Source organism: Cnephaeus nilssonii (assembly GCF_951640355.1).
Source record: "Cnephaeus nilssonii genome assembly, chromosome: 16".
Taxonomy (NCBI): Eukaryota; Metazoa; Chordata; class Mammalia; order Chiroptera; family Vespertilionidae; genus Cnephaeus; species Cnephaeus nilssonii.
In genome coordinates, this window is record NC_137087.1 from 7,004,604 (window position 1) to 7,021,673 (window position 17,070).

Here is a 17,070-nt window from a genome sequence, read left to right on the forward strand (position 1 = left end):
TCCAACACCAAGACCATCCATCATGGGAATAAAAATAAGAGCGCACAATAAGCACTGATTCTGGAGCAGGCACTCGGCCCATTTAACCCTCTCAACAATCTCATAAAGTGGGCACTAGGATTAGCCCCCTTTTATAAACAGGGAAACTGAGGCACAGAGAGGCTAAGCTGGTGAGTGATAGGGCTCTGTGTGGTTCCAGAGCCTGCACCCTCCTCACTGTGGAGTCAAGACCTAAACCCTGATTTTGTGTGGACAATGCATTTTCCGCAGGCTGCAGCCGGAGGCACTCTGCCAGCACAGGGGAACGGGACGGCTCCAGGGAACAGTGACAAAGCCTGGCTGTACCCAGCCGGCTCGGTGCAGGAACACTGTGTTTTACAAACAATGAACTGTCTGGGCCAGCCACTGGACACTGCTGTGGCCTTCACCCGGCCTGGCAGGAGGGCATTCAGCCAGCCACCCTGCCCATCCCAGCAGGGCTTGAGGACCCAGGAGCCCTGGAGGACGGGACAAAGCCAACCTCAGTACCTGGAGCCAGAGCCCCCTGCCAGTCCTGCCAGGTCCTACCTACACAGGTGAAAGCAGGAGCAGAGTCAGCTCCCTGCACACTCCCACCCAGCCCAGCTCCCAGTGCACTACGGGCAGGTTGCTCTGGGCAGCTCCTGGGGGAGGGGGGGGAGGGTACCGGGTCTCTTCCCTAGGGAAAAGGCCAGTACCATCCCCACTCCCAGCCCCAGAACAATCACAACTGCAGACTTCCTCAACCACTAACCCTCACACACAAGCCCTGTCTGCACTGCCCAGGTGAGGACTGCTCTGCAATCGCCCGTTGTAGAAACCGGTTAACAGGGATCCCAAGACGCTGGGCAGCAGAGCCTGCCCTCACCTTCTGAGAACTGGGTGGGCTTTTCTCAGGAATAAACCCCAGCACTAGTTTGCTGAACCCAAAAGAAGGCCGGGGGCGGCAGACTCCAAGGTGGGAAGGCAGGGTATGCTTATTTACTTGGCAGAGATGAAGGGCCGGGGCTAAAGCCCAGCGATGGGCAAAGTACAAAAATAGATGGGCCTGTTCCAATGAGCTCAGGCCAGCGTGGGGAGGAGCTGCAGGGCAGTCCACAGCGGAGGGGTGGGTGGAGGGGTGCCAGGTGGGGCCCGGTTAATTAATGCCCATTGCACCCTGCTGGGACCTCTAGTAAACCCATCCCCCTCCTCCCCCATCTCCCTGCGGGTGGTTGAATCACTTCCCAGGTTGGCTGTGACGTCAGGCCAGTCTTGCCTCTCTCAGGGCCTCAGTTTCCCCAGCTGTGAACAGACACAGTGGTTAAAACCGTCTGTAAGGCCTCTGCTCCCACGAGGTCCTGTGATATGAAGCGGACTACGGGGCCGCCTAGCACAAAATGCGGGCCCCTCCCCATTTTAGTGTGGCTCCCGCAGTTCCGGCCCCTTGAAGGGACTAAGAGTAGCAGGCCCTGCACCGACCACAGGACAGTCTGTAGTCTTTGAGCTGGAGAACCCCAGCTGATGCCTGAAACCCCACCATTAGTGCGTCACTCCGGCACGCAAAACATTGCACTCTCAGGGTCGGACCTGCGCAGAGGGCTGGGAGTCCCAGGGAGGCCGCGAGAAGCCAAGGGCGAAGCCAAGGTCACGCTCATTCCCCCTCCCTGGTTCCCCCGCGGGGCCCCAGGACCCGGGAACGGGGAGTAGAGGGGCCGCCCCCAAGACAACGGGAGAAGGGGCAAAAGGACCCAGAAGGGAGGGGCCGCCGCGCTCACCCGGCCGGCGGGTTCCGCGCGGCGGAGTGGTTGGTCCGGAGCCTGCAGGTGAAGAGTGAGCGCAGGAGGTGCGCAGCCTGGACCATTACCTGGATCACGTGACGCGGCGCCGGCGGCCCGCGAGCGCGCCCGGGAGACTCCGGCGCGTGGTGACGTCTCCATGGACACCACGCCCCGCCCCTGCCCCCGTCGGCGCTGTCCTCGGTGCTGACCGCCCGGGCCCGAGGCCCCATGGGCCCCGGAAGAGAGAGGATCCTGCAAACCACGGAGCAGGGCGATCCCATAGGGCTGACGGTCTGCTGAGTCCCGGAACCCCCGTGTCCTTGTCCAAACATTAAGAAGTGTGTACCAGAAAATAAGCAGCCATGTGTGTGTACAGGAGAATAGTTTCCGTACACACAATGCTATTAAAAGCCCCACTGTCATAGGGATACTGTACATAAAGCGGGATTTCACAAAGCCTAATACACATTTTCCACATTTATTGGTCCAGTTATGGAAACATAGGCTGCCTTCACTTCCCTGTTGCTACAAACAATGCTACAATAAATATCTTTCTACACATTCCCCATGAACATGTGCGGGAATTTCTCTGGAACATATAACCAGGAGCTGAATTGCTAGGTCACGGGTATGTGCATTCAGGACTTGACTAATCGATGTCAAATTGCTGCTCGATTCTACATTTCCATAAATGGGGCAAGAGGATGTTTAAGTGTTCATAACTTAGCTAACAGTTGTCAGTGTCCAGCTTTCTAATATTTGCCAGACTAACAGATGCAATGTCATGTTATTGTTTTAATACACATTTATCGGATTATCAATAGTTTGCATCTCATTTTCTTTTTAATTTGGGGTTTTCTTGTGTTATTTCTCTTGGGTTTTTGTTTGTTTACATACAGGATTTCCTGCCCTAGCCAGGTTTTCTCAGTGGTTAGAGCATCTGCCAGCAGACCCAAGGGTAATGGGTTCAGTTCCAAGTCAAGGTTCAATTGCAGGTTCAATCCCTGGCTGGAGTCAGGGCATGTGTGGGAGGCACCCAAACAATGTATCTTTCACACATCCATGTTTCTCTCTTTCTCTCTCTCTCCCCCCTCCTTCCTCTCTTCCACTCTCTCTAAGAAAAATCAATGAGAAAATATCCTTGGGGGAAGAGTAAAAAATAATAATAATATTTACAGGAGTGCCTCATGTAGGAACATATACATCTGTGGTTCAAACCACCATCAACCCTCCATGGATTATTGCAACAGCCCCTTAACCAGCCTCCATGCTTCTACACTTGCACCCCTGAATTTTAATCTCAACACAGTGTGAGAATAAACAAGTCATCTTTTCTGTCAAAGAACAGTTTAGACAGCCGCCATTTTGGACCGCGTGACTTGGCAGCCACCATGTTGGCCGCATGGCTTGCAGCTCCCCTGGGGGCCGCCCTTTGAATTAGCCAATAGCGAAAGACTGTGCGCCTGAGCTCCAATCAAGAGCCAAGGACAGGTCACGTGCATCAGGGATTATAAAGCCAAGCAGACAGTCTGCTCGGTGTGCACGCGCTTCCAGACCATGTGTGTGCACCCTTCTATGTAGAAGTAAATATGTTTGCCTTGCTGCCTGGCTCCTGAGTATTTTGTATTCTACCAGAACCCCTGAATTGGGGGGCTCACCTTATTTCTAATGTGGACGAAAGGAGCCACATGCTAACCTGACAAGCTCAGGGGAGGCCTGCGTGGCAGTCTTGCAAACTCAGAGACCTGGAATAACCACAAAGGATGGTTTGAAAATTAAATATTTAACTACAAACAGGTTATGGTAGGCAGTCATTCCTAGGCTGCTATCTTCCCTGACAAAGATCAACTTGGATCTTCTTTACTGAGCCCATTTGCCTTTTTGCCTCTAAGATAACATATCTTTGAGATGTCTGGGTAACTTGTAACTTCCTTCTTTTGCTGGAGCCCCTGGGGCACAACCAAATGTGGTAGGCTCCAGGACAGATGCCTCAAATTCCTTCATTATCATGTTAACTGTTCCTGTACTCACCTAAGTATGTGTCCATCATTTTACTTTTTGTCCAATCCCAGGGGTTTCCCACCATTTGACTTTATCCAATGAATTTCATGTAGCCCACCTATGTCCCTCCTTTGATGGCAATGCATAAATACAGATGTAACCCACCATTCTTCGGAGCATAATCTCAATTCATTGAGGTTCTGCTTCCTGGCATATGTCGACAGTTTGGCTCAAATAAACTCACTAAAATTCTTTACAGGTTTCAATGGTTTTTTTCGTTAACATTACTTGGCGTAGTCGTGGCAGGATTCCAAAGAAAACTCACCCGGGATCACCCCTTGGACTTGGACTTGGAGCTAGGATCCAGCAAAGGGCCCGTTGAAGCCCACCGGTCCTCCGCCCATTGGGTGAACGTGGGTGAGTCGTCTCTTGGATCCAGGACCTTCCCTCGCTTTGGTAGAGGGTCTGACTTTATTTGAGCTGTGTTTTAAAATCCTCGAGGTGGAACCAGGGTTGACAGAACCCCAGGTTAAGGGTTGGCAGAACCCAGGTTAAGGCGGGACTGGAGGAAAAAATGGGTGGCTGGTTTTGATTTTGGCTTTTTAATTGGAATTGCTGAGAGTCTGAGCAAAAATAACCTTCGCCGTATAAATGAGCTGAACTCATTCAGCTCCAAAGATAAAGGGGCAACACTTTTTATTTTTAAAGAATAGTCTGATTCTGAGGTGTTCTTAGGTGACTAAGAATTTTGTGGAAGTGTCAGAAATGCAGGAGCCCCATCTGGAAGTTCCGACGCAACTGTAAATAACTAAATGGCTTTTCTAGGGGGCCACCATAAAGACTTGGTCTGCCTGGGCCCCAAAACTTTTTGTGGTTTTAGACAGCCGGGAGAGAAACTGAGGCCACATTTGACCCACTACATAACATATCTAAAGTTTGCTCAGACTACAGATATCCAAAAAAAATAATAAAAAAATTTAACATGGGAAATTGTGCCTCCAAGGCTAGAAACTCCCAAGACCCCAGCCCTCATTTAATACTCCTGATAAGAAGCCTTTACTTGCAAGTACTTAACAGAAATGAGAAAATTTAACTAGAAAATATTAACTGAGGAATGGCCAGAAAAAAGAAAGAAAGAAAATGCAGTTTGTTATGTTAATATTTTGCATGCAGGAAAAAAAAAAAATGCCGGCTCTGAAATTAAAGTGAATGAGTATATGGGAAGCGTATCTTGATTTGGAAACTAGAAGCTTCTAAGAAAAAAATTTCTTCCAATAAGATGGAAAGTAATAAAAAAGATTTTCAGAGACTGTTTCAGAACTATTTTGAAGTTAACAAATGTCTACAGCCATTTTTGAATAGTCCTTTGGGAATGTACTGAAATTCTAGAGCGAGGCAGTTCCCGAACCGGGGACAAAAGACACTGCTTTGGTAATTTTAATACTAGACATTCTCTGGTGTAAATTCTTAGTGTGTTTTCTGCGCGCCTGTATAAGAGTGTTGATGTTTTTGTGTCTCTTTGTTGTTGTTTAATTTGTTGAAAGAAGAGGCAAGTCCCGCTTTGGGGAAGCCTAGTTGTGTGTGGTGGGGTTGAAAGCTTGAGAGAGATTGCAAGAACGTCCCAGAAGCTGCCAAGAATTCTTATTAATTTTGGGGGCTCTTCTTGCTCTCCCTCTCAGGGTTCAGCCTCCAGAAACAGTTAGTGAGATTTCTGTCTGTTTATCTGAAATATAATTGTGGCAGTCTATCTTTTAGGGATTTGGTTTGCTCTTTCCTTATTTGTTGTGAGAATAAACAAATCATCTTCTCTGTCAAAGAATAGTTTAGACAGCCTCCATTTTGGACTGTGACTTGGCAGCCGCCATGTTGGCCGCATGGTTTGCTTCTTCCCTTGAAAGAGCAAGGGCCAACCCCTCCCTTTGAATTAGCCAATCGGGAAAGACCATGTGCCTGAGCTCCAATCAAGAGCAAGGACAGGTCACGTGCGTTGTTAAGGCACTCTGCTTCAGAAAGAAATTTGCAAAGATTCTCAGAGCTAAGTTCAAACAGGAAACTTTAGGAGGGTAGCATGTGTCCAGTCAGGGACACTGGCAAGCCAAGAGTCATGATTCCCTGTGGGGGCATCTGCCAGTGATACTCTGGGTATTTGCGTTTCACATATTGGGAGTTTATGTATTATTTTCAATGCTCAATACACTGCTTGCAATAAGCCAATGTGCCTCATTTTAAACTCTTACATATTATTCTTTATATGTTGAAATTATAATTGAATCTAAAGGTATACAAATTTTATATTATTCTCTATGTCATTTTACAGGGATTATTACTTACCAAGAAGTTGTTGTCATGGAATGTTATATTTTATAGAAAAGCAAAGTTTTTATCAAATCTATAACCATGCCACTTTTAAATTTTTGTCATTTGTGGACAGCTTTATTCTGATGCATTTGTAGGTATATATGTCTAGAAAAATCCATGAAAAGGACTCAGATTTACTCTAACTTGCAGGCTTCTAAGCAGGTCATATTTTGAACTGGATGAAGATTTATAGAACTTCAAGGAATAAATAAAAACAACTATGGGACTAAATGAGGATAATTATTCTTATGATTCTATTTAAAATATTGTTGACTCTTAAATCTTTGTTTCCCGAATATAGGGAAAGGTAAAGAGCAGACATTCTGCATTATAGGAACTAACAAATTGGTAACAGATTCATTTCACAGTGCGCTCCCGGGAGACGAAGCGTTCAAAGATCATGGCTTACAACCAGGAGATTTGCTGTCTTGGAAAAGACACCAAATAAAAAACTCTCCAACCTCATTGGAGGGGACCTTACCAGGTATTACTAACTAACCCATGTACAGCTAAGCTTAAAGGAGTTAACTCATGGATTCACATTTCTCATTTAAAAAAGGCATCTGACTGTGAATGGACATCTACTCCCATCTCTGACACCATCTCCGTCTGCAGCGGAGATCACAGACATTTCAAGGACGAGAAGTCGCTGACCACGGAGGCAGACAGCTATCCCAAGATGACGTCAACAAGGCCTGTATACTCACAAACTGATATTGCTTGTTTTATATCATCTGATTGATACTGATATTGATTGAATGTACATAAAATGATTTTCATATTATTATTATCCTTATGGTTCCCTAGTGGAAACAATGTCTACCTCCCCAGACCTCTTCCTTTATTAGATATGAAAAATTTAACTTAGATACCTGCTAACCTTTCCTACCTACTACACAATGATGTTCTGGTTATCAGGTATGATAGTGAAATTAATGCCTTGTTAGCCACACATTGGTCTTCTGCTATCAATATAAGCTTTGGTTGTTGTTGTTGTTGTTTTCTGGCTCTATCTATTATAAAGGACCCACCTTAGGCAAATACCTCCAAGAATATCTCCCTGATAATTCCACTGGTAGAATTGTATATGGATGTAATCTGGATGAATATTGTATGGCTATAGAGATGAGTGATGAATAACTAAGAAAAACACCTGGATATGATGGCCAAAGGCTTGCAGCAGCCTGTGCTATCTGTCATAGCATTTCATGTCCTCAGACTCACCAGCCATGCTCTTATGGCTGGATGTCTGTGAAACAAGAGAGAATTCAATGGGTCCCCATTTTAGAAATTATTGACATCATTTGGTGGGTAGATATGTTTATAATTACCCCACTGTCCTTGTGTCCTGGATGTTTGAGGAGCCCTATGAATACTCAAACTCTAGCTCATTTGGGAGTCCCCTTCACCCATTTAACTATGGCATGGGAAACTCAACATTTTGGGCTCCACTCAGTATACCCTAACTGCTCCCAAGCCATAGCTACCCAATGGCAACAACATTTCTGGTGGATCCAACAACATTGGTCTCCCTAAAAGAAGCAAAAGAGGAATACTTAGAGGAGCAGGGGCTGGCCTTGGTATCCGGGACAAGCTGAACTTGTATGTAGCTAATAAAGAATATCATTCATTAGAAAAAGATTTTTATCTCAAATAGGTCATCTAGAGGGAATGCTGTTTCTGGAAGAAGGAAAAACAGTGGGAAGCAGCATGGAAAGATAATAAAGCCTTAGTTTAATGGATAGAACAGGCTCGACAGACTAAAAACTCATGCCCAAACCCAACAATGGGAACATGCTTGTGCCCTAATTCAACTGGGCCTGTTGTCTATGCTAATGCAAGGAATCTGAAGTGGCTATGAAACAATGGCCAACTATAATGGCTGCAGAAGCCCAGGCCAGACACTTATGGGACTCATATGGTTCCCCAGGCATTTGGAAAATTTTAAATGGGAAATGTGATCTACAATATTGTGTTTTTAAAAGCCCAGGTGCGAGTTAAATCCTAGGCTTAAATTCCCAGTAGTTCAACTGGCCGGCATAGGGACCATCCTCAATAATACTAGAATACTTCCAATGGGAAGTAGATGGGCCATATTTAAAAATAATAAACAATGTGAACCCATCTCACTGTCTGTGAAAATTGGAAAAGTGAATGGTTATGCCCTCAATCCATATGGAATACTGAATTCACCCAGTCCTGGCTTATTGTATCTACCCCAACAAATAACAATATAGTATATAGGAAAGGGGCGTTTTTGCTGGGAAGGGTTAAAAGCAATCTTTACTGTAATATCACCAAGTTTACATTAAATAATACTGGAATATGGTGTAATACTGAAATTATAGGCAAAATAACTTTGCCTGAGGTTCATAAAACCTATGATAATATTAATACTGAAAAACCAATGTATTGGGAAATTGAAATTAATCCTCCCCATGAAGTCATTTCTATGGAAACTAATTGGCCAGAAGAAAAATTAGAACTTCTAGATGATGAAATAATAGAGAGTCTTAATTCATCCGGCCAAACATATCATAAAGTACAAATGACGGTGGATGAAGGAGGAAAACATATAATTAGCTTAATAAAAAATTATGATAATACATGTAAAGGGTTTTTCGGTTGGCTGGGATGCTTGTTCCCCTTAGACTTTTCCTTGTCTAATATTAGACATTTTCTGTTCCTAATCACTGTTATTGGTTTACTATTGTTACTTTTGTCCATAATATGTAAATGTTATATTAGATGCAGAAAAGCAAAACGTAAGACAAACAGTAAAAAGACTCGGATCATGGTGGCTCAAAAATTAGAAATGATCCAGAATACTTTTTAACAAGGACATATAGGATCTGACTGCCTCCCATTTACCTGCCTTTTTAAAAAATATATATAATTCGACCTTAAATGCCATCTAAGGTTATGGTCTTGCCCCCATCCCCAGTGGTCCACCTGTTCAGCAAGACATGCTGACACTGAGACATCCTAGGAATGAGCCTTCCTAGCACCGTGGGACTCCATTATCCAACCAAAAGGTTGGTCATCAATGCATCCTTTGGATTGATTTATGACCAAAAGGGGAATGTGTGGACGAAAGGAGCCACATGCTAACCTGACAAGCTCAGGGGAGGCCTGCGTGGCAGTCTTGCAAACTCAGAGACCTGGAATAACCACAAAGGATGGTTTGAAAATTAAATATTTAACTACAAACAGGTTATGGTAGGCAGTCATTCCTAGGCTGCTATCTTCCCTGACAAAGATCAACTTGGATCTTCTTTACTGAGCCCATTTGCCTTTTTGCCTCTAAGATAACATATCTGTGAGATGTCTGGGTAACTTGTAACTTCCTTCTTTTGCTGGAGCCCTTGGGGCACAACCAAATGTGGTAGGCGCCAGGACAGATGCCTCAAATTCCTTCATTATCATGTTAACTGTTCCTGTACCCACCTAAGTATGTGTCCATCATTTTACTTTTTGTCCAATCCCAGGGGTTTCCCACCATTTGACTTTATCCAATGAATTTCATGTAGCCCACCTATGTCCCTCCTTTGATGGCAATGCATAAATACAGATGTAACCCACCATTCTTCGGAGCATAATCTCAATTCATTGAGGTTCTGCTTCCTGGCATATGTCGACAGTTTGGCTCAAATAAACTCACTAAAATTCTTTACAGGTTTCAATGGTTTTTTTCGTTAACACTAACAACAGCAGGCAGACTTTCCCTTGTAAAACACTGATTCAAATCATGTTTCCCCTCTGCTCAAAACCCTCAAATGACTTCTAATTTCACACACAGTAAACGCCAAAATTATTACATTTGCTTCTAAGGCCTTTTATCTCATCTCAAATACTTCAGGCATGCAACCATGCTGAATGAAGAAAATTAGGAAACCAAAAGAAATATGCAATGTAATACTCTTCATGTTAATTAAAAGCACATACCTACAAAACTACAATATACATTTCACAATAAAACATTCAAATATATATCAAACACATTAATATGGTTGCCTATGGGGAGGGGGGGAAAGTTGGGGGAAGGAGAGGTAATTAATTGATTACCCATACCAATACTTATAGGATGCCATGGATGGAGGGATATGATTAACTCTGTCCTCTGCACCTAAAGTCTCTCCCCAAAAGTTGATTATTTGGAGACATTTAAAAATCAATATGGCAAAAACCATATTTATTTAATTTATAATTATATCCCAGTACTTCTCATAGTGCCCAACTCATAGTACGTTTTCAGTAAATATTTGTTGAATGAATAATTGAATGAGTAAATGGACATTTAACTTGGATTCTGGAAGACAAGCATAAATAAGAGTTTGTCTGGTGCAGAAAGATGGGGTTCATTGGGAGTTATTTCATTAAAAGCACAACAAGAAAATTACCTGGCTATTCATAGGAAGGGTGTCTATAGCACAACTTACAGCATCAGAGGAAAACTGAAGAATTACTCTTGGAAAGCAGGGCTGAGCCAAAAATTGACTATCTCTTCAAAGCTCTTATGATGTTCAAAATTCAAAAAAAGAAGCTAAATGATCTGGCTTGGCCTGAATTGGGAGAGAAGGGGCCTGGAGCCACCTATCTGAAACTCATGGATTGAGAAACAAGGTAGATGGTTCATGGGATGCTGGTACCACAAGAAGTAGGAGTGAATGTAGGGGAGGAAAAATCAACACACGTGTACTGAAAACCTCCTGCAGAAAAGCACCATATGCAAAGGCAGAGTTGTATGAAGGGCTAGGGGAATGGAAATTGCCTGAACGTGGACAAGGTGTTAGGGGCAAAAATAGTATATTGGGGACTAGCTGTGGTTATGGAAAATATTAATCATGTTCTGTTAACCATGTTCTGGTTAAACAAAGGACATTCTAATCTGGCTGGAGTTGTATGCCACGAAGACCTGGGAGTCAACCTTGGAATGCAGTCCATTCTCATTCAAGAAGGCGGGGGAGGGTGAGTGGGTGGGAGGTAATCAACCAAGGACCTTGTATGCATATATGCATGGCCCACGGACACAGACAATGGGGCGGTGAGGGCCTGGGAACCGGGGGTGAGGGTGGGGGCGGGCTGGAGGGGGTCAATGGGGGGGGGGGGGGAAGGGGACATACGTTGTTACAGAAGACCAAAGAAATACCAAGCACGCTTCCTAGAGAAAGGGAGGGACCCTGTTTATTAACACTAGCGGATTCCGGGAATAATTTCCAAATCAGAGTGAAGAAACACGCAGAGGGCTTCACTTTTTATAACCTTCTGGGGTCTTTGTCTTGCAGATATGGTTCCGCCCCCTTTCCTGGGCTTACAGGAAGGCCCCCAGGTGTTGGGGGTCCCCAGGCCATATCCGATGATCTGTCCTGGGGCCATCGATAACGACCCTCCCCCGCCCCAGGGCAGTGCATTGTTCACAGTTTTTATGGCCTGGCACGCCTTGCAAGACCAGTTTCCTCCTCATTGTAATACTTTCAACAATAAATAATAATTTTTTTGAATGTGGAGATTGGAATGTGCTTCCATGTTTGTGAATGTAATCTGACAATATTAATGAAAATACCACCCCCTGACCCAGCAATCCACCAAGGGGAATATCTCCCATAGAAATAAGAACTGGAGGGGAGATGAAGTATGGTAGCAATCATCTCAGGTAGAAACTGCAGTTTTAACTTTAACTTTAACCCTGCTGTTTGGCTTCTGTACTTATTTGCTTACTAAAACAATAGAAAAGTTACTTTGATTTTCTGAACTTAAGTATGCTATCCCAATCGATTGAATACTCCATGGATGGTGGTTTGAATATCTCATTGATTGTGATCTTACTGGTTATCAAAGCACATTCTTCTGTACCTGGGAACCAGGACAGCACAATTACCCTAAATTGCCTCAGTAGCTGCAGATAATGCGTTTCGGTTGACTCAGTGGTCCCAAGACCAGGACAGCACAATTATTCTAAATTGCCGCAGTGGCTCCAGATAATGTGTTTCTGTTGATTCAGTGATCCATAGACCCAAAACTATACTTAATCTTTATAGATAACTAACTTACTCAATTTCGCTTCTGTAACTGCTTTGTGCAAACCAGGTTCCTCATTCCAAACCCAAAGATGTAATCCATACCTTTGTGATATTCTGCCTATATAAGTCAGATGTGGAGAGCATTTCGGGGGGCTGCGAGGTTTGGAGTGCTGAATGCCCCCTTGTAAGCCGCCGGCCTTTAATAAATGACTCCATAATTCGACTTCTTGATTGAGATGTCCTTTGTGAGATTCGGGGTACACTACAACAGAGAAATATGTAAGGATATTTATTGAAGCTTTATTTGTTAGGTTGAACTGGAAACAACCCAAGTGTCCATCAAAAGAGAAAAAACTCTGGGGCCAGCGGAGAGGGGACAGAGGGTGTCGGGGGAATGAGAGGACTGGCTAGGAGGGGTCAATGGGGGAGAAAGGGGGATGTCTGTAATACTTTCAACAAAACTAAGGATAATTTAAAAAAAAAAAAAACTGTCTATTATCAAGGAAAGATTAACAACCTTGTTGTCCAAACAATGGAGTCCCTCCGCAGCCTGCAGAGCCTGCTTCCCCATACTTGTACCCTACTTCCCCATGCAATCTTTGTCCTACCCTGTAGAAGCAGCAGCTTATAGTGGGGGGCAGAGCAGGTTTTTGTGGATGACCTGCTGCTCTCCCATGCTGCCGGCAGTATTGAAATAAACGCTCATATATGATTCAACCCTGTCTCTGCTTAGTTGGCTCAAGTAGTCACAGGCAGCCTGGGCCCATTGGTTGTCCAGTTTCAAAAGGACTGGTAACTTAGTCCAGGTGGGACCCAGTTTTGTATACCATGTCAAGTTTGAACTTTATTCAGTAAGCATGGGACACCAGCAACATTTTAATCGCTGAAGAATATGATCAAATTTGCTTTTTAGAAAGTTTTTCCTGGCAATTGGAGGGAGGACATATCCACATATAAGTGAGATCATGTGATACTTGTCTTTCTCTGACTGGCTTATTTTGCTTAGCATAATACTCTCCAGATCCCTCCATGCTGTCTCAAAGGGTAAGAGATCCTTCTTTTTTTTTAGCTGCATAGTGTTCCATAGTGTAAATGTACCACAGCTTTTTTATCCAATCATCTACTGAGGGGCACTTAGGCTATTTACAGATCTCAGCTATTGTAAATAGCACTGCTAGGAACATAGGGGTGCATATTCCTTTCTGAGTGGTGTTTTGGGATTCTTAGGATATATTCCTAGGAGCAGGATCACTAGGTCAAATGGGAGTTCCATTTTTAATTTTTTGAGGAAACTCCATACTGTTTTCCATAGTGACTGCACCAGTCTGCATTCCCACCAGCAGTATCACATGATCTCATTCATATGTAAAATCTAATGAATAAAATAAACGGATAAAATAGATCCAAAGACATCGAAGCATGGAACAGACTGACAAATCTCAGAGGGAAAGGTGGAGGGGGAGGCGGAAAGAGAGTAACCAAAGAATTTATTTGCATATATATATGTAACCCATGGACAACAATAGTATGGTGAAGGCCTGGGGGAGGGGGAGCAGGTGCAGGGTGAAGGGGGTCAATGGGGTAGAAGGGGACATCTATAATACTTTCAACAAATAAAGATAAATTTAAAGCACACACACACACACACATATATCCTATATAATAGAAGGCTAATATGCAAATCGAATGGCGGAATGATGATTCGCTATAACATGCACTGACCACCAAAGGGCAGGCACTCAATGCCCATAGGGAGAGCACTGCTCAGCCAAAAGACAGGCTCACTACTGGTGAGCGCAGCAGCAGTGGCAGGGAGTGGGCCTAAGCCATCAGTCAGACATCCCCTGAGGGCTCCTGGACTAAGAGAGAGCACAGGCTGGGCTGAGGGAACCTTCCCCCTCCCCCCGCCCCCCGCCACCCTGAGTGCACGCAGTTCATGCACAGGCCTCTAATATATATATATATATATATATATATATATATATATATATATATATAATCTCCAGATTGTTAGGTCTGATCAAATAATTGAACTAAACTTTTGGCAATGTCATCTAGGCTTTCTTGTAGGTCCTGAGACAGTCCCCGGCTGGAGAGGAGTAGGGAGAATGTCTCCCGTAAAAGGTTGGGGGAGAACCTGACCAGCATGTTCTCTTAGTAACTGTCAAACGAGATTTAAAATTGGGACATAGCCTCCTAGAGGAGTCTCTGTGGAAGGAAGTTTCCTAATAAGAAGGTCTTTCATACATGAGTTAAAAGGGACTAAGGAAGGTGAGTGGAGGTTGATACCCCTCCCCTGGGAACTGAGCTTTAGACCACCACTTCACAACCAACATTCCTTTACGTTTAGACCACACCACACTTGCTAAAACCATTATCTTTTCCCTCAGGGCTTTCCCAGGTTCCAGACCCACCTAGAGCCCTTTAAAACTTCTGACTCCCCATCCCTGGGTGCTGGAGCCATTTGGGGGCTCAGCCCATCTAGTGTCTAGATGACCTAATAAATTTATAATCCCTTACCACTTTTGGCCTTGTGTGTTCCTCCTTTGGCGACCCTAACATTTGGTGTCAAAGTTCAGAGGTTCCTTACGCTTCTCCCACACAACACGAAGTCCGATCTGTCCTCCTACTCCTTCTCTCCAGTCAGGAATCCAGGGAGTTCCCAGACCTCAGTTAATTCAAAAGTCCGGGATACCACTGCCCCTTCCATTGCCTGGCATCATGACCCAATCCTCATAAAATTAAAAAAAAACTACCCATCCTTACCAACAGCAATATCCCTTGTCTGTAGAGTCCCAGAAGGACCTCTAATGCATTATAGACAAACTGCTTTCCCAAACCCTCCTCATATCTACTCATTCCCCGGCAATACCCCCATCTTACCTGTCAAAAAATTGGGTGGCTCCTACCACCTACTCCAAGATCTTCGAATCCTTAATCAGGCAGTACTCCCAACCCACCGGCAGTACCAAACCCCCACACCATCCTTTCCCTCATTCCCTCCAACACCTCCCACTTCACGGTCCTAGACCTGAAAGACGCCTTCTTCACCATCCCACTGCACCTGGATGCTCAAATGCTCTTTGCCGTTACCTGGACGGATCCCACAACCCACCAGTCTGGTCAAATCACATGGACAGTCCTTCCCCAGGGTTTCAGAGACTTTCCTCACGTCTCTGGACAGGCTCTAGCCTCCAATCTGTCCTCTCTTGACCTCCGCCCCAGCGCTCTTATTCAATACGTAGATGACCTCCTCCTCGCCAGTCCTTCCTGTGAACTCTCTCACAGCCATACAATCACCCTCCTTAGCTTCCTCGCAGAGAAAGGATATTGGGTGAATCCAAAGAAAGCCCAATTATCAAGATCCCAGATCACTTACCTAGGTCTGTCCATTACTCCTCAACACCGTGCTATCTATCACCCTAGATAGAAAAGAACTTATTTCCACTTTAACTCCCTCTACTTCAAGACAAGACGTAATCTCCTTCCTAGGATTAGCAGGATACTGGATCCCCCATTTCAGTGTATTTGCCCATCCCTTATACCAGGCAATGAGAGAACCCCTAGATCCTACTATGAACATTAACCCACATTTTAGAAAGCTCCAACAGGCACTCATCACAGCACCCGCCCTTACCCTCCCTGGTATCACCAAGCCATTCAAGCTCTACACTAGCAAAAGAGAGGATATGGCAGCCGTCGGCTAGGGCAGGACAAAGGACCAGATCTTCAGATAAATGCTTATCTGTCCAAACAGCTAGACTCCACAGTTCAGGGATGGCTGGCATGTTGAAGGGCCCTTGCAGCGGCCACCCTTCTAATCCAGGAAAGTAAAGAATGAACCTTTGGACAAGCCACCACCGTGTGCTCTCAGACCTCCTATCGCACCGAGCCTCACAGATGCTTCCACCATCCAGAATACAAACTTCCCATGTAGCCTCCATTGCTTCCCCAAACATCACCATACCCAAATGTCACACACATAACCTGGCAACCCTCTTACCCACACCTGCTAGAGAAACCTCACATTCTTGTACAGAAATTTTAAATTTCAAAAACCTCTCTTTCCAAATATCACAGACCAACCTCTGTCTAACACTGACTATACCTGGTTTATCGATGGGAGTTCATACACTCAACGTGGGAAAAGATGGGCTGGCTATGCCATTGTATCCCATAGGGAAATCATAGAATCTGAAACTTTTCCTGAAGGGACCACATCACAAAAAACGGAGTTAATAGCTTTAACCTGCGCCTTAATTTGAGCAGTGGATACCACTGCTAACATTTATACAGATTCTAAATATGCCTTCCACATTATTCATGCTCATGCTTCATCTGGGAAGAAAGAGGATTCCTAACCACTAAAGGCTCACCCATAAGCAATGCCCCCTTAATTCGCAAATTCCTAGCGGCAGCCCACCTTCTTAAGGTGGCAGTCATACACTGCAAAGGACACCAAGTCGGAAATGATCCCATAATACAGGGAAATAACAAAGCAGACAGGAGGCCAAGGCAGCGGCTCAGAGGAAGCCTCTGTCTCCCCAACTCTTGGCTATACCTCATATAACACCCTAATACACTCCAGAGGAACTTCAGTCCCTAGTAGCTCTTGGAGCCACTCCAAAAGATCCATGGTTAAAATTTAGGGAAAATATATCCTTCCCCAGGAACAGGCCCATGATATCTTACAGGCTATTCACAATTCCCTATGTATAGAATACAGACTGCTTTTACAATTCCTAAAACCCCTCATCACATATCCTAGCCTTGCCTCCTTATTGCAAGATACCATTGAAACCTGTTACTCAGTATCTCCCCAAGGACAGGGTAGATCTCCTTCTTTTCCCACTCATCAGGCAAGGGGCCAAATACCTGGACAAAACTGGCAAATTGTCTTCACTCACATGATC